Here is a 27,630-nt window from a genome sequence, read left to right on the forward strand (position 1 = left end):
CCTAAATGGGGAGGGGGAGCAGTAAGAGAAAGGAGGGAAACTCCAGAGTGTGGCTCTGGAGTTCCAGAGAGAAGGGCTGCAGCGTGCAGGCCCTTGGAAAGTGAAGCAGCAGAGAACCTGCCTGAAGCCTGGGAAGGACAGGGTGGCTGATCCGGGACACCCTAGGACAGGAGCCAGGAGGAGCACTGTGCCAGGGAGGAATCGCCCGAGAAGGACCCAGTATCACTGCTGCCCAGAGCTGCATGGGGCTGTGAGTACTGGGGCTTGTGACTCTGCACTGGGAATAAGGAGGGAGGCTGCTAGCTAGTTAAGTGGGGAGGTGGTCGCTCTGTGTGGCTTTGCAGAGAGCGGCAGAAGCGGGCACCGGAGGGGTTTGTTGGGGAAAGTTCACTGGCGCGGAAGACGACCAGGAGCACCCAAGACTCGCCATTGAACTGGAACTGTGCTCAGGACTCCTGAACTCTGTGTGCAGACACGTTGCTCAGTGTCTGCTCTTTCAGACTGTGCTACCGCTGGGCCTGTGGGACCTTGGTTTGGATGCAACCCTGTTTTACCGCTCCCCCTATATGTCCCCTTGTTGTTGGTTTTTCTCCTCTCATCCCCCTGTAAATAAATATTTCCCTTTGTTATATCCATTGTACTGTGCCAGGGTGTGTGTGTTCACTCTGGAGGGTTTGGAACAGGTGCCCTTGGGGTGGAACGGATTTTTCCTGCTGCATTCTTGCGTGCGCCTTCTCATGGCCAGAGCTGCCTGCAGAGTAGACTTCATCTTGGCCACGAGGGCGCTAAAGTTACATAGTAAAGACCCATCTCTTCCTTCTGCTGGCAGAAGCCACACTGTTGAAATTGCATCAGTGCCTGATAGCGGTGCTTGTGGGCTGAAGGATGGGGTTACGAACAGTCTCTCTCCATCTCACTTTAATGCTGCTTTAACAATCAGAAAAAAAACTTAACTGTGTATTGTTAAACTTTACTGTTTAATGTTTTAATAAACAGTCAGGTTCGTCCTCTGATAGTTAAATCAGCAGTAAAACAGGGACGGGGACTGGTTTACAGTATTTTGTCTGCATCACTAGCATATTAAAACAAGTTCCCTCCAGCCAGGAAGAGCTACTATAAGAAGTCAGCTGCGTCCCCAGGACATGTGGCTTCCTGCACCAAAGGCACATGGACCTGCTATTGCTGAGATCTGAATTGATAGAGGGGAGTGACCAGGGGCACATATATCCATCTGAAACATTAATGCAACCATCATGGAGATGAATATGAGAGAGGAACATAAAATAAGGGACAATGTAGGGTAGGTAGATCCATCACTGCTATTCACCCTCTCTCATAAATACACCCACAAGGAGACAGTCAGTGGAATTGAATGATAATATTTAGTATTGATATAAGGGAATCCTTGACCACACAACATACAACTAGCTTGTGGAACTCATTACCGCATGATATCACAGGTCAAGAGCTTGCAAACATTCTAAAAAGGATTGGGAATTTCAGCCATTTTGGAAGAGAGAGAAACTTTGGGGCATAAACCAATCTCTAATGACTGGGATCTCCCAATGGGCTGGTGATCCCAGAGCTGCTGACTGAAGAGTTTCTGGTACCTTCTTCTGAAGCAGTGGCTACTGACCACTGTTGGAGACTGGGTCTGATCCAGCTTGGCAGTTCCTATCTTCCTAAAGCCTAGCCTCATAATGGTACACAAAATCCTTGTTTTTTCTGAGGTGCCTTATTTTTGTCTGAGCTCACTAACAATATCCCCCTAGGTTCTCCTCTATTCCCTGTCTACACACTACTGCAATGATTTGTGTACAAAATATGCCTTGTGTGGTACCCTTTGCAAACTAACAACACACCGCTCAATAATATTATTGTATAATGCATATATGAATGCTGTATGTCAAATCATGGAGATTGGCTAATATGCTTTAAAGTGTGTGGCTAAAAGTTGTTTAAACCAGGGGAGTCAGGAGTTGATAAACAAGTTTTTTCCAGACAAAGGAAAGAGGCCCACGCCTCAAGCCAGGGGTGGCCCATATTCAGTGAGCTAGTCATGTGTATCAGAGGTTGCAGCAGGAAGGGAACTTGCTACCACCGACGGGAGAGGGACCAGCTTGGAGCCTCATGGGGGACGTCTAGACAGCAATTAAATACCCATGGCTGGCCCGTGTCAGCTGACTCAGGCTGCGGAACTGTAAAATTGGTGTGTAGACGTTTGGGCTCGGGTTGGAGCTCAAGCTGGGGGACCCCTGCATGGTGGCAGGGTGCCAGAGCCCAGGGTCCATCCCAAGCCTCAATGTCTACACAGCATTTTTTGAACCCCACAAGCCCAAATCAACAGACTTGGGCCAGCGGCAGCTATTCCATGGGTCTCTTATTCCAGCGTAGACATGCCTGTGATTTCCTTGTTCAGCATGAACTAATGAACTTTATCTGGGGTACTTTTCAGAAGAATCCATAGCAAATGTCTGCTGAACTATAAAGAGAAGGGGAGCAAGCCCCTAAGTTTCCTTGACTTTAAGGGGACAAAGAAACCAAGCAATGTGATCTGCAATGGGTTCTGGCCAGGCCAGCCAGTAACAAGCTGGAAAGAAGACTGTGTGAGAAAAAGCATATTGAACAAAGATAGTATCTTGCTTGATTAAGTTTGACTTTTCAATGAATGCTTTCACTTTGATTTGCTCATAATGAACTCTACCTTTATTTCTTGGTATCACTTAATCCAGGCTCTTTTGTTAATCAACTTGTTTTACTTTCATTATAAACCATCAGGGCCAGATACGTTCAGTAATGTGTGTGCGCCCAGTCAGCTGTTAGGCTGGAGTGGTGTATTGTCTCTCTTGAGGCAGAGAACATAATACTTTTTCTGTGAGGCTCAGTGAGAGGGACTGGACCATGCAGGAGGATGATTTGGGGGGCAAATTCAGGGCTGGAAGGGTACCAAGGTTGGTCACATTGGGCAAAGCCAGAGTGAGTCTTGTGGGCCACTGGCAGGTGGTTGGGGGTCAGAGCACTGCACCAAAGCTGCACAGAGTTACAAGGCAGACATTGACTGAACCCCAAAACGTCAGACCTGGATGGCTTTTCTCATTTTTAAAACGCTCCGGTCCCTCAGATGTTGTGTTCTGAATTTATCCCTGAGGAAGTCCAACCATGACGGTCTTTAGCACTTCTTTATAGTGCTAACTTCTAAAGACGTTCAGAAGAGCATATTTGCCAGTGGCGCTCTGAAATTGATAAAATTATCACACCTATCCCTGCAGTAATTTTTAATAGGTTGCTGCTGTTCTGACTTTCTGATGGCAGTGATAGAAGTTTTATCTCCTTAGGGGTAACTTCCCTTCGTTGTCAGTGCATACCAGATCTGCTGCTTAATAACATTTGTAGTCTGCGCCGACTGTGTGCCCTGCTGAAAAATTATTAGCATGTTATCCTTGGGCAATGGCTTGTAATCTTCTTTTTATTCCACAATAAACAGTTTAGAATCCAGCCCCCAAGAGTGAGAATAGAAGCTAACCTCATACTTACACTTCCTTACCTGGTCTAGCAAAGGGAGAGGGATCGAGACCTGATAGGGCCCAAAGAAAAGGAGATGAATGGGAAAGTAGAAGGCTCTTGGCAATGGAAGGTGGGTGGGGGAGGTGTGTGATACAGGACACATCCTAGTGTTGGGGGAGGTGACACATTGGAAGGGCCCTAGAAATAGGGGAAGGGTGAGTGATGGAAGGGTCTTGCTGGGGCAAATATAACAATCTCTTATGCTAGTTGGTCTGACACCACTATCGTGTATTTCAGCCACTCTTCCATCCTTTTAGCCCTGGATGTTGTTTCAAAGAGAGCATGCCTGGATGTAGGAGAGGGAGGAAGTGTTTTCTCACTGCACACAACTGTGAGTGGGGAGCTGTCACGCTGTCTGGAGCGGCTCACAACTGTGAGTGCCTAGCTCAGGGCAGACTGTCAGAAAGTAGGGCAGACCACCCCCAGCTGGTGATGTGTTCTGCTGGTGCTGGTGAAATCTAGTTACAGAAGTTGGTCCAGTAAAAGATGTCACTTCACCCCCCATTTTCTCTCTAATATCCTGTGTCCAACATGGTGACAACTCTGCAAACAGATAGTCTGTCTCTCACTCCAATAGGGTATTGTACTGGTGCCCACCGCTGTAGTGTCTGAGTAGCTTGGGATGTAAGGGCACCAACATGAGGTTGGGGTCACAGGGAGGTTGAGATTTGAGTCACATGACAACATTCCAGCCAATTCCTGGATGAATTCACTGTGTCATGTTACAGGTATTTAGAATCCTCCTTCAGATGTTTTTTACTCTCCCCAGACTCCAGTCCCTTTCACCCCAGATCATTCTAAATGTGGCAGAGCAGGGATTTGACTTTTGAAACTGGGTCTCACTCATCCAAGGCCAGCATCCCAATCACCTAGCTCCAGTGTTTCATTCTCTCTCTCTCTCTCTGTGCTCTGGGCCCAAAAAAACCTTCCTGACAAAAGTTCAGGGGAAACCAGTGCATCTCCACAAAATATTTCAGCTCTGACAAAACAACCTGTTTTGCCGAAATTTCATTTATGTTAAAATGCTTCATGCACCTACCTCCGACATAGCATACTAGACCTTGGCATACCTCAGGTCTGATTCAGTCTGGCAATTCTTATGTTCATATTCAGTCCATTATTTTGGGGGGAAGTCCCTGAGGAGACCCGAAATGTGTGAGGAAGTGCAGAGATGTGAGGTATAGCCAAAAGTCAGTTCCAGGTAGATACAAAATCAAGTGCTTGGGTGTGAGGAGAAGACGTGTGTGTGCGCGTGCACGTGTGTGTGTGTGTGGTGTTCTTCACCCACAACTGACAATTCCTTTCAAATCTAGAAATATCTAAATGAATGTTTTTATCTCTCCAGAAAAACCCTAACAAATAGAAACAGCTCAAATTCCTAACATAAAAGGCAAGCTGATTTCAGTTCCACAAAAGGGATGCGTGCATGCATGAAGATTAAAGGAGGTAGACTACTGCCACTGCAAACTCTCCTGCCAGGTGGAAGGAGAAGCAAAAGCTCCAGTCCAAACAGATCAAGTGATTTTGAAACTGAGCAAAGACAAAATGGGAATGATACCAAAGCAATAAAATAAATCAATGACAGGTTCAAAAAAAAAGACAAATGAAGTTGAAATTCCTCCTTGTTTATTTTAATGTTTGGAACATTTTTGGGGTGATTTATGCCCTCCCCTCAGTATATTTTTCATTTTTTTAATATTTATTTTAGAGTTAATTGTATTTCCAGGTTTTGCAGCCAGACACAGTAATTGATCTCTGAAAAGATGGATTTGTTGCTTTGCTGAGCCTGAGTTTGACAAGCTGAGGGGAAAGAAAAGAGAGGAATAGACACGTGCACACATGGCAAAAGGGGGTCAGAATTGGGTCTGGCTGGCACAGCGCCCCATGGCAGCTGCCAGGCCCATGGAATAGATGCCACTCTGGACAGCATTTCTCCTCTAGCCTGACCTTGGCCACAATTTTCAAGTGCCCAGCAATTTTGGCTGCTGTACTGGAGACACCGTAAAGGGACCTGATTTTCAGCACCTCAGGTTGGACACCCAAAATCTGAGGCACCTGCAAACATAGTCCCATTACCTCCCTAGCCCCCTGCCTACCACCATATTTAAATACTCTCTACCCTCCACCTCGGAGAAGGCAGGAGTTGGCTTAACCTAAACACCCCTGATGTTAAAAACTGGCCCCCTCTCATTCCTGCCAGCACACTACGGTCTCACTTGTGACCATCTCTTTTGTGTGTGTGGGCCTTGCCGTGGCCGTTGGCAGCCACCAGACAGCAACATAGCAGTGGGCTCCCTGAAAACCATCCCAACCCTGGAGCTAGTGCAGAATGCAGCTGCCCGTTTCTACGGCACTGGTAGCTGAAGGGAGCTGATGGCAGTTTCTGCAGACTTGAGTAGATCTTTTGACACGGTCTCCCACAGTATTCTTGTCAGCAAGTTAAGGAAGTATGGGCTGGATGAATGCACTATAAGGTGAGTAGAAAGCTGGCTAGATTGTCGGGCTCAACGGGTAGTGATCAATGGCTCCATGTCTAGTTGGCAGCCGGTATCAAGTGGAGTGCCCCAAGGGTCGGTCCTGGGGCCGGTTTTGTTCAATATCTTCATAAATGATCTGGAGGATGGTGTGGATTGCACTCTCAGCAAATTTGCGGATGATACTAAACTGGGAGGAGTGGTAGATACGCTGGAGGGGAGGGAGAGGATACAGAAGGACCTAGACAAATTGGAGGATTGGGCCAAAAGAAATCTGATGAGGTTCAATAAGGATAAGTGCAGGGTCCTGCACTTAGGATGGAAGCATCCAATGCACAGCTACAGACTAGGGAACAAATGGCTAGGCAGCAGTTCTGCGGAAAAGGACCTAGGGGTGACAGTGGACAAGAAGCTGGATATGAGTCAGCAGCGTGCCTTTGTTGCCAAGAAGGCCAATGGCATTTTGGGATGTATAAGTAGGGGCATAGCGAGCAGATCGAGGGACGTGATCGTTCCCCTCTATTCGACATTGGTGAGGCCTCATCTGGAGTACTGTGTCCAGTTTTGGGCCCCACACTACAAGAAGGATGTGAATAAATTGGACAGAGTCCAGCGAAGGGCAACAAAAATGATTAGGGGTCTAGAACACATGACTTATGAGGAGAGGCTGAGGGAGCTGGGATTGTTTAGCCTGCAGAAGAGAAGAATGAGGGGGGATTTGATAGCTGCTTTCAACTACCTGAAAGGGGATTCCAAAGAGGATGGCTCTAGACTGTTCTCAATGGTAGCAGATGACAGAACGAGGAGTAATGGTCTCAAGTTGCAGTGGGGGAGGTTTAGATTGGATATTAGGAAAAACTTTTTCACTAAGAGGGTGGTGAAACACTGGAATGCGTTACCTAGGGAGGTGGTAGAATCTCCTTCCTTAGAGGTTTTTAAGGTCAGGCTTGACAAAGCCCTGGCTGGGATGATTTAACTGGGAATTGGTCCTGCTTCGAGCAGGGGGTTGGACTAGATGACCTTCTGGGGTCCCTTCCAACCCTGATATTCTATGATCTTGCAGGCTCCTGGAGGGAATTTGAGGTGTCAGTGCATATCTCTAAACCACCACATGGCTGAGGTCCTGGCTACCTGAGAAATTGCCATGTGCCACTGGGAAAGTTGGCTCCCAGACTCTTTTTGGTGTTGGCTTGCTTTGTACTTCATTTCCTATTCAAATTACATCACAGGGGCCAGCAGTATGTTAATATGTGTACAGCTGCCTGGAGAAGAGAGAAAAGAAAACTCAAAAGAGGAGGAGAAATCTGTTCTTTCCTTCCAAGAATTTGCAGAATGTTTTGCTTGACACCATATTTGCATTCAAGTCTGTCCTCCCAGTAATCTAGGGGAGGGGGATTACAATTCCCTTTATCTGTTACTGCTTTGTCCAAGGGACAGCGTTTCCATTGTTTGGATTTGGTTGGTGTGAATTGTTTTGTGGATTCAAAAGGGTAGAGATACTGCATCTTACAAAACGGATGAAAGGAAATGCTTTTTCGCACAATGCATACTTAGACTGTGGAACTCCCTGACACCGGAATTTATTGAGGCCAAGAATTTACCATGGTTCAAAAAGGAGATTGGATGTTTATGTGGATAACAAGACTGTGAAGTGTTACAACAGTTAACTGGGCTAGATGGACCATTAATCTGACCCAGTATGGCCATTCTTACATTCTTAATAGTTAATGCTAAGATAAGTCTGGAAGGGATATTAAACTTTGTGCTTCAGGGCTTAGGTCAGTCTCTATTAGATATCAGGATGGGACCTAATAATGGGGGACAGATTATCCCAAAGCTGCTACTGTGGGTTCTCACATCTTCCTCTGAAGCAGCTGGTGGTGGTCACTTCCAGAGACAGGATACTGGACTAGGTGGACTGCAGGTCTGATCCACTCTGGCAGCTTTCTAAAGCCAGTGTCAGAAACATTGACACTATCTAGCTTGTGACTTCCCTAGTTGCTGAGGTCTGCGATTATGTTTATAGCAAGAGATGCAAGGGTACAACTTTGGAATTGCAGCTAGTGTCACTGTTAGCAAAGCAAGTTTGTGTGTGGGACTATTCTGTACAGATGTAAGCTATCATTCATTTTCTATCCTTACAACTACCATGTGCTGTAAGCAGGAAGCAACTTGCAAATGGTCAGCCAAAGTGAAACGGACGCATACAAGCTGGCACATAGATCAATTGCAAATAGAAAAGGTCCGATTTACTGCTGCCTTGCCTCACCATTTGCATCTGTGCAAAGTGCGTGTCAAATGTAACTAGTCTTGTTGAGTAGCATTTCACATTCACTTGGGATGGGTGTAGATGACTAATGGGGGGAGCAAGGCAATGGACAACCAGGCCTGCTAGGTGCTTTATTGCACAGAAGATGTATACTGCCGCACACATGCATTATGTTACTTACATGGTGTCATAAATATAAAGGGAAGAGTAAACACCTTTAAAATCCCTCCTGGTCAGAGGAAAAATCCTTCCACTTGTAAAGAGTTAAGAAGCTAGGATAACCTCGCTGGCACCTGACCAAAATGACCAATGAGGAGACAAGATACTTTCAAAAGCTGGGAGGAGGGAGAAAAACAAAGGATCTGTGTCTGTCTGTGTGAGGCTTTTGCCGGGGACAGAACAGGAATGGAGTCTTAGAATTTAGTAAGTAATCTAGCTAGATATGTGTTAGATTATGATTTCTTTAAATGGCTGAGAAATTAAGCTGTGCTGAATAGAATGGATATTCCTGTCAGTGTGTCTTTTTGTAACTTAAGGTTTTACCTAGAGGGATTCTCTATGTTTTGAATCTCATTACTCTGTAAGGTATCTACCATCCTGATTTTACAGAGGTGATTCTTTTTACTTCTATTAAAATTCTTCTTGTAAGACCTGAATGCTTTTTTCATTGTTCTTAAGATCCAAGGGTTTGGGTCTGTGGTCACCTATGCAAATTGGTGAGGATTTTTACCAAACCTTCCCCAGGAAGTGGGGTGCAAGGGTTGGGAGGATTTTGGGGGGAAAGACGTTTCCAAACAACGCTTTCCTAATAAAAGTAAACCCAGATAAACGTTTGGTGGTGGCAGTGGAAGTCCAAGGGCAAACGGTAAAATAGTTTGTACCTTGGGGAAGTTTTAACCTAAGCTGGTAAAAGTAAGCTTAGGAGGTTTTCATGCAGGTCCCCACATCTGTATCCTTGAGTTCAGAGTGGGGAAGGAACCTTGACAGATGGTCATCATGTATCCCTCCACCCTTACAGGAAGGAGGGAAGACAAGGCAGAGCAGTTATAATCCAGCCTTTATAAACTCCAGACTTTGGGGCTTTAAGGGTATTAAGGAAAATATGTCAGCAGGCTGGATTTCCTGCTTTTCAATTCCCATGGCAGTGTTCCTTATCACCAGGGTTTGGATCCAGTCCAGGCCTTTTATATTGCACTTCATGCAGAAGGCTTTTTACAAAGGCAGGTCCCTCCTTGCCCACAGATACACATTTTCTCTTTGTATCAGATCCTCAGCCTGGCAAGGAAGAAGACTGCTGCTTCCACAACCTCACACACAAAAGATTTCCTGGTCTCGGCTAGGACCTTACTACATCTGTTTTGTGTGATGGGGCTTAGACCAGGAAACAGAAGGCCTCTGTTACCATCATGCAGGATCTCTAGTTGATCTTCAGCCAGCCTCAGGAATCAATCACTGTCCCCATCATCAGATAACATGACTAGAAAGATAGTTTCCTTCTTTTCCTTGCCGCAGCACTCCCCTTCCGGCTATTTGATAGCACCGCTCCACATAAAAGAAACCAAGCATGTAGGAGTCGGGCAAAGGTATTTTTTTGCTGTAAACAAACTGAGTTGCGTCTGATGCTTCTACACCTGCTGGTGAACCAGGAACACAGACCTTCTGCGCCCTTCCCAGCCACTCGGGGTATATCTACACAGCAATGTAAGCCTAGGGTTAGTGGGACTCGAGTCAGCTGACCCATGTCTGGGAACCCTGGGCTTGAGCATCTATTCTGCATTTTAACCCTAGGGTAAGGATTCTCTGCCGTGTGCTTGAACCTAGGCTTTGCAGTGCACAGACCCCAGTCAAAATAACCCTGTCCCACAGGCTCTGTTTTCCCTCCTCATCTCTTACAGGGAGTAGCTCTCATGTCAGTCTTTCAAGCTTTCTGGTGTTCTTTCCCCTCCCCCACATCTTTTCTTTACAAGTGAACACCTTTAACAAGGAGCCCGTTTTCGCTTTTCCTCAAAGAGACAGAGTGGCGTAAGGTTTGTTGGGCAAACAGTCTGGCAACCTTCTGAATAATCCTTTCTGGTGGCTGAGCTGAGGAGAAGGCCACGTGGGATATCACTGCAGGTTCAGTCACAGTGCACAGTTCGATAGCTTTGTTTTTTATCTCGGTTAGGCTCTCTTGTGGCAGGAAGCTGCAGCCCTGTGTTGGGCATAGTGTGGATCTGAACCGCCCCCACAAAATCACTGGACTTGGCTGGGAATTTTTGATGGCATTTTTTCCCATTGAAAAATACCAATTTGCAGTCCTACTGAAGACACAGCCACTCAATAAGCTGTGCTAATTCTGTCCTAATGTTGTTTTATTCAGTATAACAAAGTCTCCAGGGAGCCAGTTTCCACCAGAACTTGTTAACAATTTATAACTATTGGCTTGATCATTAAAAAAAAAAAGTAATTAAATTAGTCCCTGATCCAGAGTCCCTGAAGAAAAATATATTCTTCAAGAATGTAAGGATTATAAACAAACCTCACCAATCTTGTAAAAACAGAAAGAATGAGAGGGTAGGTGTATGCTGTCAGATAAGATCTAAAGCTGTTAGAAAATGAACCTTTGTGCCTTCCAGTGAAGGTTTTATTTGTCATTCTTAAAGGGGCCCTGCAAGTATGTTCTGATACAGAGCACGAGAAATTCACCCCGTCCTGAGGGGAAGCACCATTTAAACCCTCAGAATATTTGTACAGGGGTGTGGGGCTGAACCCCTCATTGTAGTTACTATTTGGCTGTCAGGCTGGCTGCACCAGGGATGAATGTGACCCAGCTTCTTTTACTCCCCATCATTTGTTTAAGCTGGGAATAAAGAGAGAAATTTGCAAAGCTGTTTTGGGGATTTGGACAGCTAATGTTCATAGCTTTTCTAATGGAAATAAACATCCTTAGATGGCTTTGAAATCTCTCTCATGTATCTTCCCTTGGCATTTTACTACTTTTTTTCTAAACAAGAGTGGTGCTGATGGAGAGGACCTTGATGGGACATTTCAGTCTATCCCTGCATAGGTGCCTGGGCGCCAGTATCATCTGATGCTAGCAGGAATAATCCTAGAGGGGAGGGCAGCTGCCAATGGAGCATCGTAAGCCTCAGTCTCCTGACCCAACAGAGGGCCCTCTAGAGATCTGTACCTGGGAGTTGGGCCCCAGGTAAGAGAAATAGGACAAGGAGTGGATGAGCTCCACACATAGATTCATACATTCCAAGGGCAGAAGGGTCCATCTTGATCATCTAGTCTGACTTCCTGGATAGCACAGGCCAGATAACTGCCCCAAAATAGCTCCTAGAGCAGAGTTTTACAAACAGATCCAGTCTTGATATAAAAATGGTCAGTGATGGGGAAACTTTCACAACCCTTGGTAAGTTGTTCCAATGGTTAATTACCCTCAATGTTAAAAATGTATAGCTTATTTCCAGTCTGAATTTGTCTAGCTAACTTCCAGCCATTGCATCATGTTACACTTTTCTCTGCTAGATTGAAGAGCCCGTCTCCTTCACTGGAGATTTTCAAAAGGAGGATCATTTCCCAAGGAGCTTCCACCCCCAGGGAATCAAGTCGCAACATGGAGCCAGAGCTTGATTTGCTCCTTTGCTGGCCTGTAGAAATCCCTGCCCACATTCTGGAGAAGATTGTTCCAAACAGGCATCCCTTGTCACACCCAGAGCTTTTGCATCCACAGTTATTTGCAGGTTCAGTTCATGCCCTTAATTATGGTGATGGTTTCCGTAGCACTGAAACAACACTGAACTAGGTGCTACACAATAGATAAACCTTAAGATAAGATACTTGCCTGAAAGAGCTCGCAGTTTAAGTATTAGTAACATCTAGAATTCTCAATCCAGTTCAGGGCCTCATTGTACCAGCACTATGCACATACAGTAAGAGAGAGGCCATGTCCCAAGGAGCTTACAGTCGAAACAGACAACAGAGAGAGGCCTTGTGACTTTCCGTAGGTTAATGGCAGAGCTGGGAGTGAAACCCAGCCGCTCTCCCACATCTAACTACCTGAGGTGTGGGGGTAGTCAGGTCATTAGTCACCTAGGAGACATTCATTGTCCCTTGCAAGTCATTGCAGGTGGTAATGGTCAGTGATGACCTTGAGCGGATCACTGCAGACTACTTGGCTCTGGTAAGAAGCATAAAGGAGTTTGAGGCACAAGTGGTCTTCTCGTCCATCCTCCCCATGGAAGGAAAAGGCCTGGGTAGAGACTGTCAAATCGTGGAAGTCAATGAATGGCTACGCAGGTGGTGTCGGAGAGAAGGCTTTGGATTCTTTGACCATGGGATGGTGTTCCAAGAAGGAGGAGTGCTAGGCAGAGACGGGCTCCACCTAACAAAGAGAGGGAAGAGCATCTTCACAAGCAGGCTGGCTAATCTAGTGATGAGGGCCTTAAACTAGGTTCACCGGGGGAAGGAGACCAAAGCCCTGAGGTAAGTGGGGAAGTGGGATACCGGGAGGAAGCATGAGCAGGAGTGCGTGAGAGGGCAGGGCTCCTGCCTCCTACTGAGAAAGAGGGACGATCAGCAAGTTATCTCAAGTGCCTATCCACAAATGCAAGAAGCCTAGGAAACGAGCAGGGAGAACTGGAAGTCCTGGCACAGTCAAGGAATTAGGATGTGATTGGAATAATAGAGACTTGGTGGGATAACTCATATGACTGGAGAACTGTCGTGGATGGATATAAACTGTTCAGGAAGACAGGCAGGGCAGAAAAGGTGGGGGAGTTGCACTGTATGTAAGGGAGCAGTATGACTGCTCAGAGCTCAAGTATGAAACTGCAGAAAAACCTGAGTGTCTCTGGATTAAGTTTAGAAGCGTGAGCAACAAGAGTGATGTTGTGGTGGGAGTGTGCTATAGACCACCGGACCAGGGGGATGAGGTGGACGAGGCTTTCTTCCAACAACTCACAGAAGTTACTAGATCGCAGGCCCTGGCTCTCATGGGAGACTTCAATCACCCTGACATCTGCTGGGAGAGCAATACAGCGGTGCACAGACAATCCAGGAAGTTTTTGGAAAGTGTAGGGAACAATTTCCTGGTGCAAGTGCTGGAGGAACGAAATAGGGGCAGAGCTCTTCTTGACCTGCTGCTCACAAACTGGGAAGAATCAGTAGGGGAAGCTAAAGTGAATGGGAACCTGGGAGGCAGTGACTATGAGATGGTCGAGGTCAGGATCCTGACACAGGGAAGAAAGGAGAGCAGCAGAATACGGACTCTGGACTTCAGAAAAGCAGACTTTGACTCCCTCCGGGAACTGATGGGCAGGATCCCCTGGGAGAATAACATAAGGGGGAAATGAGTCCAGGAGAGCTGGCTGTATTTTAAAGAATCCTTATTGAGGTTACAGGGATAAACCATCCCTATGTGTAGAAAGAATAGTAAATATGACAGGTGACCAGCTTGGCTTAACAGTGAAATCCTTGCTGATCTTAACCACAAAAAAGAAGCTTACAAGAAGTGGAAGATTGGACAAATGACCAGGGAAGAGTATAAAAGTATTGCTTGGGCATGCAGGAGTGAACGCAGGAAGGCCAAATCACACTTGGAGTTGCAGCTAGCAAGAGATGTTAAGAGTAACAAGAAGGCTTTCTTCAGGTATGTTAGCAACAAGAAGAAAGTCAAGGAAAGTGTGAGCCCCTTACTGAATGAGGGAGGCAACCCAGTGACAGAGGACGTGGAAAAAGCTAATGTACTCAATGCTTTTTTTGCCTCTGTCTTCACGAACAAGGTCAGCTCCCAGACTACTGCACTGGGCATCACAGCATGGGGAGGAGGTGACCAGCCCTCTGTGAAGAAAGAAGTGGTTCGGGACTATTTAGAAAAGTTGTACGAGCACAAGTCCATGGGGCCGAATGTGCTGCATCCGAGACTGCTAAAGGAGTTGGCAGATGTGATTGCAGAGCCATTGGCCATTATCTTTGAAAACTCATGGTGATCGGGGGAAGTCCCAGACTACTGGAAAAAGGCTAATGTAGTGCCCATCTTTAAAAAAGGGAAGGAGGAGGATCCTGGGAACAACAGGCCAGTCAGCCTCACCTCAGTCTCTGGAAAAATCATGGAGCAGGTCCTCAAGGAATCAATTCTGAAGGACTTAGAGGAGAGGAAAGTGATCAGGAACAGTCAGCATGGATTCACCAAGGGCAAGTCATGCCTGACTAATCTAATTGCCTTCTGTGATGAGATAACTGGCTCTGTGAATGAGGGGAAAGGGGTGGACATGTTGTTCCTTGACTTTAGCAAAGCTTTTGACACAGTCTTCCACAGTATTCTTGCCAGCAAGTTAAAGTAGTATGGGCTGGATGAATGGACTATAAGGTGGATAGAAAGTTGGCTAGATTGTCAGGCTCAATGGGTAGTGATCAATGGCTCCATGTCTAATTGGCAGCCGGTATCAAGTGGAGTGCCCCAAGGGTCGGTCCTTGGGCCGGCTTTGTTCAATATCTTCATAAATGATCTGGAGGATGGTGTGGATTGCACCCTCAGCAAGTTTGCAGAGGACACTAAACTGGGAGGAGAGTTAGATACGCTGGAGGGTAGGGCTCTCTGTATCCTGTCCCTAGACAAATTAGAGGATCGGGCCAAAAGAAATCTGATGAGGTTCAACAAGGACAAGTACAGAATCCTGCACTTAGGATGGAAGAATCCCATGCACCGCTACAGACTAGGGACCGAATGGCTTGGCAGCAGTTCGGCAGAAAAGGACCTAGGGGTTACAGTGGACGAGAAGCTGGATATGAGTCAACAGTGTGCCCTTGTTGCCAAGAAGGCCAATGGCATTTTGGGATGTATATGTAGGGGCATTGCCAGCAGATCGAGGGACGTGATCGTTCCCCTCTATTTGACATTGGTGAGGCCTCATCTGAAGTACTGTGTCCAGTTTTGGGCCCTACACTACAAGAAGGATGTGGAAAAATTGGAAAGAGTCCAGTGGAGGGCAACAAAAATGATTAAGGGACTGGAACACATGACTTATGAGGAGAGGCTGAGGGAAGTGGGATTGTTTAGTCTGCAGAAGAGAAGAATGAGGGGGGATTTGATAGCTGCTTTCAACTACCTGAAAGGGGGTTCCAAAGAGGATGAATCTAGACTGTTCTCAGTGGCAGCAGATGACAGAACAAGGAGTAATGGTCTCAAGTTGCAGTGGGGGAGGTTTAGGTTGGATATTAGGAAAACCTTTTTGACTAGGAGGGTGGTGAAACACTGGAATGCGTTACCTAGGGAGGTGGTGGAATCTCCTTTCTTAGATATTTTTAAGGTCAGGCTTGACAAAGCCCTGGCTGGGATGATTTAGTTGGGGATTGGTCCTGCTTTGAGCAGGGGTTTGGACTAGATGACCTCCTGAGGTCCCTTCCAACCCTGCTATTCTATGATAATGAAGTGGCTGGATTGAAGTTAGTATGAAAACACAGTACACAGGAGGCAGAAACCATGGTCACCAGTGTGTTGTATATACATGCAGCACTGAAAATAGAACTTATGGGACAGGGTTCAAAAAACACAGGGCACTAGCCAATCTTTTAAAGGGAATGCTCTTCTACATTGAAGGAGTGCAAGGAGCCGACCCGCATGTAGGTACGCCCAGCGTATTGCATCCAACAGAGGGCAGCAGTGTGCAGATCACAGACCTCAATGTCTCACAGGTCAACCGCCATAAAAGAAGCATTCGGTCCCCAGAAATAGCTCTCTTGCTATTTGCATGAGTAATGACCTCACCATTATTCAGTTCCTCATTTCCATCCCTGCAGGGGTTTTCACTTCCCCACCCAATGCACAACCATGGGAGAAGGGGGGTCACAGACGTGTATCACTTCTGCCGAATTGGTTTCCTAATTGATGGTCACATTTTAACAGGCAATTGTGAAGAATTCTGGTGGAAAAAAGAACAGAAAAAATAGATGCCTTCAGTTTGCAGGCTGTTAACTGTAATTAGCCTGGTTTCTGAGATGTAATTATCTCTCAATCTCAAAGCAAACACCCTGGAGGAAATTGCACAGTTAAAGACAGCATGGCATTAAAAATAAATTATTAGCGTGTTGCCCGCTACTGCCACAGATATGTCAGCATTCCAGCCTTAACCCCCTGATTTGGGGGAGCTGGAATCACCCGGCTGTGATGCTCCAAGCGACACTGTCTCTGCCTGATGTAGCTGTTTTCTGGCTCTCTTGGGGTGCAGAATTCAAAAACTGAGTTCCCCAGAATGGGAAAATGTTTGGTTTTGTCAGACTCCAATTAAGAAACGGTTGCTTTTATTTGGAAGGAATTAAATGTTACAGGCTATTTAATACATCACATGGGCTAAGTGGGTGAGGTGTTTTGAAACAAGTCTGCTGTAAAAGGATCACAATATTCCTCCGTCAAGAAGAGCGTGCTCGGGGTTTTCCTTGCAGCCCTGCACTTGAGCATATTAGAGCACTAGAAGGAGCATTTGGTTCCCAAACTGTCATTTCAAAGAAGAAGCCTGCTGGTTGGGGGAAGCAAGAGAAGACTGATTGGTCCATGGCGCCCAGCCAACTTTGATCCACATACCCTGAGGCTTGTGAGTGCACAAGCTACTCCCACTTTTACAGTGCAGTAGAGGGGAATTGCCTTTTGCTTGGCCCAAACCTGCAGATCTGCTCTCCTCTGCTGTGGCCCCTTTGACACTCACTCCGTGGCCCAGCTAAGGCGCTACAAAAGATCGCAGAGCGGACTGGAATGGGCAGTCCTGGAGCAGGTAGAGAAAGGGAGGGTTAGAATGAAGAGACGAGAGGAAGAGCTACAGACAGGAAATCCATGGCTTGCTAGGTGGTGAGGGGAGACAATATGCCCCTCTGTTGATTCATTCACTATTTTAGTGTGCCTGTTACATCCTCTTGGTGCATTACGGCACAGCAATATAAGGCACCAGGCCAGATCCGCAGATGGTGTAAATCGGTGCCAAAGTCACGTTACATTGATTTACACCAGGTGAGCATATGGCTCGAAGCCTTCCCCAACACCCTCACCTTCCCTCACCACCGCCATTCCCAGAGAGCCTGGGAAGATGAGCGTGCCTGGCAGTATGCCTGGGAAGCCACCAGGAGCTCTGGAGAGCCCAGAAGGGCAGCTGAGTGTTTTTCAGCACCAAGAGTGAAGTGTCTACTCTCCCGACCCCCTCCTCTTTCCATGGAGGGCCTGCTCTCCTGACCCCTCCTGATTGCACTGTGTGGGGCTAGAGGATCTCTGCAGTTGCTGCATCACACTGGGGCCGTGGGAGTCTCAGAGCAAATCAGCACCCAAAGCACTTATGGTTTTATAAAACCAACACTTGACTCCGCCCCGCTCCAGGCAGCCAGTGCATGTCACCAACACCAGAGCAATGCACTCCCTGCGTGAAATGCCACGTAATAAAGCAGGGCACCTGGTTCTGGGCTAGCTGCAGTGTCTGGATGGGTGGAAGGTGCTGTCCCAGCTAGACTAGGGCAGTGAATTTATCCAGGCTGGAGGTGGCAAGGCATGGAAAGGTGGGCAGAGCTCTGGCCTGGGGCCCATATTTAAATCAGTTAGCCACAAAGAGCACTGGAGCTGTGTCTTCCGAGATGCAGCTGCTCTGATCGTCTCTGCAAACAGAGCGAGTGTCTGGTTTACAGAGTAGGCCCTTTGCATTGGCTTTGTATGTAATTAACATGCACTTCTGGAGCATGGGCTATAAACTCAATGGGGCTTTATAGCAGCTGTAGCTACACCAAGCCCTGGTTACTTAAAACTCGTAACACTTCTTACAGCGCGAATCAGTCTTGGCGTCTCTCCTCTTCTCATATCTAGTCACTCACAGGATGCAGCAGAAAACGTCTGGAGAGCCCATTAAAAGCCACTCATCTGGAAAATAGTTTCTGGGCCTAATTCTAACACTGGGGTCTTAACCGGAGAGAGGCATCTGACAGCAGCAGTGCGTCTGTGGGGAGGAGGAGACAGGGCTATTAACTACTGATCGAATGCAGGGCGCTTTCCCGACGTAATTAATAATTAATATGCCAAGCCTGTTCAAAGCTGTTGACTCCGTAAATGAGAATCTCTTGCTTACAGAGCTCTGGCGGTGTCCAGGCACGCTGACAAAGCACCCTGTCAAACAGAGGTAGCAGGACCTAGTGCGGGGGGCAACTGAGTATGAGTCAGGAGACCCAGGTTTAATTCCTGGCCCTGCCACTCAGCTGTTGGGTAACCTTAACGAAGCCACTTTACCTCTGTTTCCTCTCCCACTCTTTGCCTATGTAGATTGTAAGCACTTCAGAGCCGGGAGTGTCTCTGTCTGTATGCACAGCTTCTAGCATATTGGGGCCCTGATCACAGCTAGGGCCTCTAAGTGCTACTGTCACAGCATCAGTGTGTTTACTCAGCTCTATTGCCCTGTCTTTTTCACTTTCTTTGTCCCCTTCATTGCTGATGAACAAGGTAGATGGGTGTCCATAGCAGCATTCTCCTTCCCAGTCACTCCCTGCATCATTCTTTCAGAGAGGTCAACATCCAGCGCTTGGCCATCTCGTTCATTTCCAGAGCAGTGAGATGGGACATCACAAGAAACACTGGGTTGGGAACTAAGTTCCCTCTAAGCAGCGCAGCCGAGCGGCTGCACAGCTGGCTATCAAGAACTGTGCAGGCAGGGAGAGGCACCTCTCCCCAAGCTCTGGGATGCTGCGGTGAGAGAGGGCTAGGGGGAGTACTCTTCCCAGGGCAGCTTGCATTCCAAACCCCTCATCCCCAGCCCCACCTCACAGCCCCCACCCCAACAGGAGCCCTCACCCCCTGCGCCGAACCCTCTGCCCCAGCCCTGAGCCCTCTCCCACACTCCAAACCCCTCGGCCCCACGCCTGCCACACATCACCTCCATATTGGTGCACATAGCAAAATTCATTCCGCACATGGATGTAAAAAATTAGAACATTGGACTTGGGGACATCACTAAATGAATAGGCAGAATACAGGGCAGCATGGATTTTAAAAGGCTCCTAGCTGCAGTGCACACACAGGCTCCTTCTTGTGCACTAGTTTAGTATCTGTACACAGTAGCACCCATGCCAACAAGGTGCAAGACAGTCCCTGCTCCAGAGAGCTTAGAGTCTGAATAGACAAGACAACCATGGGGAGGGGGAGAAATGATGGATTATTATTTCATTTTAACTAATGGGAAAGTTGAAGCACAGGGCAATTGAAATGAGTGGGGAAGAGTCAGGAACTGAGCACACACCTCCTGAGTCAGCGCCTTAGCCCCTACACTGTTCCATTGCCCCTAACTAGCCTTGAAAGCCGAGCACCTTTTGAAGAGCTGCTGTTATGCCACATTCTACCCTCCTGAGCTGGGAGCACGCAGCCTGTGCTCTGGTCCCTCAGCCAAGGCTGCAGCAGGCTCATCAACAGTTAACTATGGCCCAGACACCACTAGAGGGGAACAGAGCGCCACGGTGTGGGTGTGGGTTACAAATATATCTGCTGGTACATTGGAATCGCAGAGAGAAACCTTCCTTTTCTTCCCATGTCAGGCACAGCAGTTGGCCAGGAAGGGCTCTTGGCAGAGATGCAGTGTCACAGGGACATGCCGTGGTGCACCTTTGCTGCATGACACCCCCACTTCCAACCCTCAGCCCATGGGATTTCCATGCTTCTCCTCCCTCTGCACCACCTAACAGAGGACAGCACACTGTGTATTTATTCCAGCTGATAGAGCTGTTCATTACTCCTTCCCTGGGCTCCCTCACAATGTGTACAGCTTCCATCCTAACACAACAGACTCTTCATCCTAATGCAGTTAAAACAGGATCACCAGCAGATGCCCCACTACCTTGGATAAACTCCTCTGACTGCCTACTCCCTGAATGCGTGGAAATGGGCCTAGCACTGTGTCTAAGATGTTAGTGGGTACACCACTCCCCTCCCCACAAACCAAGGTGAGGAAGCGCATTCCAGTACTGAGGCACCATTCTGGAAAACACCCTGCTAGCCATTCCCTCCCACTATATTATCAAGTGCCTCCACTGGGGCAGCATGCAATTGGAAGAACTTGGGTACCCAAATCTCAGACCACTTAGGGCCTTCATGGTTAAAACCAACACAGAATCATAGAAATGTAGGTGGGAAGTGACCTCCAGAGGCCATCCAGGCATTTCCCCAGCGCTGAGGCAGGACCAAGAACACCCAGACAATTCACCACAGTTGCCTGTCCAACCTGCTCTTAAAAACATCCAGTAACGAGTCTTCCACATACACCCCAGGCAACCCACTCTAGCACTCAGCTAGTCCCACAGTCAGAAAGGGTATCCCGACAGCCAAAATGAATCTCCCCAGCTGCAAACTAAGCCAGTTAAAAACATCACATTAACAATTAAAAAACATAATAAGAGGATCAAAAAAGCACCACGGTGTCTAAACAACAAAGTAAAAGAAGCAGCGAAAGGCAAAAAGGCATCCTTTAAAAAGTGGAAGTTAAATCCTATTGAGGAAAATAGAAAGGAGCATAAACTCTGCCAGTGACGTGTAAAAATATAATTAGGAAGGCCAAAAAGAATTTGAAGAACAGCTAGCCAAAGACTCAAAAAGTAACAGCAAAAAAATGTTTAAGTACATCAAAAGCAGGAAGCCTGCTAAACAACCAGTGGGGCCACTGGATGAGCGAGATGCTAAAGGAGCACTTGAGGACGATAAGGCCATTATGGAGAAGCTAAATGAATTCTTTGCATTGGTCTTCACGGCTGAGGATGTGAGGGACATTCCCAAACCTGAGCCATTCTTTTTTAGGTGACAAATCTGAGGAACTGTCCCAGATTGAGGTGTCATTAGAGGAGGTTTTGGAACAAATTGATAAACTAAACAGTAATAAGTCACCAGGATCAGATGTCTAGAGGATAGCTAATGTGACGCCAATTTTTAAACAAGGCTCCAGAGACGATCCCAGCAATTACAGGCTGATAAGCCTAACTTTGGTACTAGGCAAACTAGTTGAAACTATAGTAAAGAACAAAATTGTCAGACACATAGATGAACATAATTTGTTGGGGAAGAGTCAACATGGTTTTTGTAAAGGGAGATCATGCCTCACCAATGTACTAGAATTCTTTGAGGGGGTCAACAAGCATGTGGACAAGGGGGATCCAGTGGATATAGTGTACTTAGATTTTCAGAAAGCCTTTGACAAGGTCCCTGACCAAAGGCTCTTAAGCAAAGTAAGCAGTCCTGGGATAAGAGGGAAGATCCTCTCATGGACTGGTAACTGGTTAAAAGATAGGAAACAAAGGGTAGAAATAATTTTTTTTTCAGTTTTCAGAATGGAGAGAGGTAGATAGTGGTGTTCCCCAGGGGTCTGTACTGGAACCAGTCCTATTCAACATATTCATAAATGGTCTGGAAAAAGGGGTAAACAGTGAGGTGGCAAAATTTGCAGATGATACAAAACTACTCAAGATAGTTAAGTTCCAGGCAGAGTGCGAAGAGCTACAAAGGGCTCTCAAAAAACTGGGTGACTGGGCAACAAAATGTCAGGTGAAATTCAGTGTTGATAAATGCAAAGTAATGCACATTGAAAAACATAATCCCAACTATACATATAAGGTAATGGGGTCTAAATTAGCTGTTACCACTCAAGAAAGAGTCATTGTGGATAGTTCTCTGAAAACATCCACTAAATATGCAGCAGCATTCAAAAATCTAAGAGAGTGTTGGGAATCATTAGGAAAGGGATAGATAATAACACAGAAAATATCATATTGTCTCTATATAAATCCATGGTATGCTCCCATCTTGGATACTGCGTACAGATGTGGTTGCCCCATCTCAAAAGATATATATTGAAATTGGAAAAGATACAGAAAAGGGCAACAAAAATTATTAGAGGTATGGAACAGCTTCCATATGAGAAGAGATTAATAAGACAAGGACTTTTCAGCTTGGAAAAGAGATGACTATGGGGGGATATGATAGAGGTCTATAAAATAATGACTGGTAGGGAGAAAGTAAATGAGGAACTGTTATTTACTTCTTCTCATAATACAAGAAAAAGGGGCTACCAAATGAAATTAATAGGTAACAGGTTTAAAACAAACACAAGAACGTATTTTTTCATGCAACGCACTGTCAACCTCTGGAACTCCTTGCCAGAGGATGTTGTGAAGGCCGAGACTATAACGGAGTTCAAAAAGGAACTAGGTAAGTTCATGGAGGATAGGTCCATCAATGGCAATTAGCCAGGATGGGCAGGGATGGTGTCCTTAGCCTCTGTTTGCCAGAAGCTGGGAATGGGCAACAGGGGATGGATCATTTGATGATTACCTGTTCTGTTCATTCCCTCTGAAGCACCTGGCATTGGCCACTGTCAAAAGACAGGCTACTGGGCTAGTTGAACCTTTGGTCTGACCCACTATAGCCTGTTCTTATGTTCAATTGTGACTTGTCCTACCCTCAGTAGATCTGGAGAGCAAAGAACCACCGACATCTTCAGAACAACTCTTTTCATATTTCATAGAATCATAGAAGATTAGGGTTGGAAGAGACCTCAGGAGGTCATCTAGTCCAGCCCTCTGCTCAAAGCAGGACCACACCAACTAAATCATCCCAGCCAGGGCTTTGTCAAGCCAGGCCTTAAAAACCTCTAAGGATGGAGATTCCACCACCTCCCTAGGTAACTCATTTCAGTGCTTCACCACCCTCCTAGTGAAATAGTGTCTCCTAATATCCAACCTAGACCTCTCTCCCACTGCAACTTGAGACCATTGCCTCTTGTTCTGTCATCTGCCACCACTGAGAACAGCCTAGCTCCATCCTCTTTGGAACTCCCCTTCAGGTAGCTGAAGGCTGCTATCAAATCCCCCCCTCACTCTTCTGCAGACTAAACAACCCCAGTTCCCTCAGCCTCTCCTCGTAAGTCATGTGCCCCAGCCCCCTAATCATTTCCGTTGCCCTCTCCTGGACTCTCTCCAATTTGTCCACATCCCTTCTGTAGTAGGGGGACCAAAACTGGACACAATACTCTAGATGTGGCCTCACCAGTGCCGAATAGAGAGGAATAATCACTTTCCTCGATCTGCTAGCAGTGCTCCTACATGAAGATTTGAAGATTATTTACAAATTCCCCACCTCTGCCTTCTCTTTTCTAGACCAAACAAGCCCAGTTCTTCCAACCTTTCCACATAGGTGAGGTTTGCTAAACCTCTTATCTGTTCCGTTGCTCTCATTGGACTCTCTTCAGGTTTTTCCATGTCTTTCTTTAGTGGGGTACCCAAATCTGGACAAAGTATTCCAGCTGAAGCCCCAGCAGTGCTGAGCAGAGTGGAACGTCCCAGAATGATATTGGCCATTTTCAGCACAGCATCATGCTGTTGACTCCTTTTCAAACTGCCTTGGCATCCATCTGGTAAATCACAGATCGCCAGTGCAGCTCAGGGAGAACCAGTGTTGTGCACTCGCAGGGTGAAGCTCTATCCTTAAGTAAGTAAGTTAGAGTAGCCTAGTGCTGAGATGACAAAGGCATGGGTAAATGCAGTAAGGTCCACATCAGAGAGAAAATCTCTCGGCCTCCTCAAATGCAGATGAAAAGGTGCTTTCTTGGCCTCAGCCGCCAGAAACAGCCTCGGGTCCAGCAAAACTTCTCTTCCATGATCCCGACTCACGAATGTCAAGCACTCTCCCTCCATAAGGGCTGCCGATATAATTCTCATCACTTCTCAGGGCTGCTTCCCCCAACATACCATTATCCCCCCTTATCTGGTTTGAGCTTCAGCGAGCAAAGGAAGCCCAATCCTCCCGGAGACATGAATTATCCATTCCACTGGCAGAATTGGACTAGTTGGCCACATAGAGCTGGATATCATCAGTGTGCCAAAGATATTGCAACCTATATCTGCATGCTAATCCTATCAGCAGGCTTATTTAGAGAGAGATCAGAGGGGAGACAGAATGGAACCCTGTGGCACCCACATGAGAACCCCGAGAGCTGATGACTGAGCACCCCTAATTTTAATTACCTTTGCATAGTCACTACATGTAGAAATTGACAAAAATACAAACAGAAACACTCAATTCCTGCCCATGTGCCATAAAATAAAACAATTCTCCAAGACCATCAACCTGCCCCTTATTTGTGTAGCTATTTTAGAGCCCACTCTGACTTCCACTGAAATCAAAGGTAACCTTTTCTTTGATTTTAAATGAGACTTGGCACATTATACATTTGGATAATTCAATGTACATGTAGATTATTTGTTCTGCAGTGTTGAATTTCCTGGTTCGCTGTAGCATGAAATGTTCCTGCTTTATTATTATGGACATTATTTTATGATCTGGCATAAGAGTTATGTTTAGTCTATGCTACTTTTGTCACTAGTGGTATTTGTCTAAGATACATTTTATTTTGCTCAGTAAGGGCTAGATTCTGCTACACGTACTCACATTGAGTAGTACTTTACTCTTCAGTTAGACCCCTGAATTCCATTTAGCAACCCTTAACTGCAACTCAACAAAGATTTTTGGGTGGAAATTTCATTTTTCTTTCAAAAGCTTAGTGGAAAATGTCTGCCTGGGTAAATTCCGATGTCAATGCATCAGAATGGCAGCAAATAGTCAGAAATGTTTACATTAGTCTTTCCTGGAATTGGTACTTAGAGATTAGAAAGACCGAAATGTCCATAAATAATTATTTTACTTAGTTTGCTATTAAAATCTAGGACCTCCAGTATGATCCTGCGCTGAAGAGATATTGAGTGATAGTTCCCAGCCATCTTTATCAAGGAACCACTGCCCAGATCCACAACAGGTGCTGGACGAACTCCTTTTGCTTTTCATCATTCTAATCCTGAGCAGAAGGTTTTGGGGTTGTCAGTGTCACAGGCGTGGCCTGTCAGGTGAGAAGGAAAGTGGTATGAAATAGCACTGTAGCTTCAGAGCTCTGTGCTTTTGACAAATTGCATATTTGTTCTTTATCTATCGCTGTCTGTGTCCGTAACCTTTTTAGACTCTAAGCAATTCAGAGCAGGGACAATCTCTGAGGGTCTCTTCAATTTGTACAGCGGGTGTCACAATGGGGTTTCCAACTGCTAAAGAAATAAAAACCGTTAACAATAATTATCCCAGGTCCAGTATTCACACTGAGGTCTCATTTACATTAAAGCAGCTGAATCCAGTCTGCACACTTCCACTTCCACTATGACTAGTCCAAGACTAGTGAGAGTTTCCACTCCCAAACAATGGGATCCAGCTATAAGACTTGTACTGGATTCCTTGTACTCTCTGAAATAGAGTGAAGCCATATGGATGCCAAATGATCACAGGGAAAACGGCTGCTTGGTCACTAACTTACATAAACTTTGTCATTAGCAGCCTTTCCAAACCCCAGCAATGTAGGTCTGACGACTTCCAAACTTCCCACCCACAAACTCTCCATCACCCTTTTCTTTCCTAGATTAGCTCTGGCCTCACACCCCCTTTGGTCCATCTGACTGAGTGTAATCATACGCCTCTGCATGGAAGAATAGAGAAAATAAGGATTGATGGTAAGACACTCCTTCTGAAAGCAGGTCCACAGCCGGCAACTCTGGACAACAACATCAATTTTGTTAATGACTGGGATAATGATGGCATTCTTGTTAGTAACTGTGGAGATAACAAGGCAAACACGAGTCGTAATTATTGTAAAATGTGCAGAAGGCAATTCAGAATAATAAATGTTTAGAACGTTCAGAACAAAAAAACTGTGTCTGTCATTAACTGGATCTCTGTCTGTGGTGCACAAGAGCCTTTCTGATTGCATTGTTCGGATAAACGTGGCACGCGTCAGTCCCTCATTTAGCAAAGCCATCTCCTCCGGGGTCAGTGAGGTTCATGGTGAGCTCAGAGTACGGGAAGTTCCTGCCAAAGTGCCAGCTGACGCTGCCAGAGTCCACCCGGGGTCCAGGCCTCTCCACTGAATGGTAAGGATGAGACCAGCATTTCCAAAGCTGACATTCCAACAGAATCATTAAAGGCAGAAATGGAGGGCATTCGTCCTTCTGAAGGACCTGGGCTTATATCCTTTTTTTCAGGACCCATCCGCTAGCACAACGGGTGAACTGCTGGCTGCTAGTTGCAATAGATGCCATTACATTCAGTTCAACAAGCAGAGCTCAGGTTCTTCCGTCTCAGAGGCGGTAACCAGACGCCAGATCAGGTGCACATAGAAACTCAGCTCAGAATCCACCCGTCATCATGGCATGACACAGCAGGTTCCATGTTAAATTCAACAGCTGTGGAGTTTAACAGCTGTGGAGTGGAAGAAGGGGGAACTTTCTTCATAAGTTTCAGAGTAAGGGATGTCTGCATTTGAGCTGGCAGGTGTGAGTTCCAGCTTACATAGATGTATCCCAGCTAGGTCTGCTTAAGCTAGCGCCTCAAACTAGCAGTGCATCTGTGGCAGCATGGGCTGCCACTTGGGTTCGCCTCCCCACGTACAGTCACACTTGATCGGTACTAGCTTGAACCACCACCCTTGTCACCATGGGCAATCCCCATTCCATACACTTACTGCCCCCTCTATGAACATCCATTCACACTCCCTGCCACCCCTCCCTGGGCTCCCTCTCACAAGCCTTCCCAATCCACAGGTCTTGTAGGAACCCACAGGGAAGTTGGAGGGAGGAGCACAGGTTTGCAGAAGGGAAGAGCTTGATATTATTACTAATAGTAATAATGCTACTACAGTTATGAAATCTCAGTGAGCTCCCAGGCATTGCAGCGTGAATCTCAGCAACTCTGCCGGCTTGAATTAGTGAAGCTGAAACTTTAGATCACTGACAGAGAGAGGGTCTCCCCTGTGGGAGCTGTAAATTGTGACGCTGGTCCCAAAAGACCTTCCCTGCCATTAACTGATTAATGAATTCATTAACACCTCTTAGAGAACAGGAGATGTGACACTGAGCAGCCTGGCTGATGTCTGCAAAGTTTTTCTTCAAGGAATGGTGAATAATTAAGGTACACAAACCATCACAGTGCTGCTAGATCCATCCACAAAGGCCAGGCAATGGGGTCTCATCTCAGCCCCACATCCCAGCCAGCTTTCATCTGACCCATAATGAGATACTAAAATAAGGGATTTATTGCTGTTAGTTTCTTTGTTGTTAGTCGTTACTTTGCTGTTAGTGTAACGGCTTTAAGTGATCGTCTGCCTGTGTTCCCTGGCTAAGTGTGGAATGTTTCTAGGGGATGCCTAGAGGTAGAAGGGCTAATTCTGTTTTAGCAGCTTGGTAAGATTCCTACCCTAAAGCCATTCTGGGACACTTCCGTGATGGTTTTATTTAGTAAATGTAACCTAA

General features: G+C 46.3%; 1 long non-coding RNA gene across 1 annotated transcript; it reads left to right on the forward strand.

Moving 5' to 3' along the window:
- LOC311526623 lies at positions 1 to 25,961 on the forward strand. The gene is made up of 3 exons (XR_014713072.1): positions 1 to 250; positions 25,012 to 25,188; positions 25,746 to 25,961. It is a non-coding gene; the product is annotated as an uncharacterized lncRNA (long non-coding RNA).
- Positions 25,962 to 27,630: the final 1,669 nt, after the last annotated feature.

Source organism: Lepidochelys olivacea, assembly GCF_965140295.1.
Source record: "Lepidochelys olivacea isolate rLepOli2 genome assembly, chromosome: 9".
Lineage (NCBI taxonomy): Eukaryota > Metazoa > Chordata > Testudines > Cheloniidae > Lepidochelys > Lepidochelys olivacea.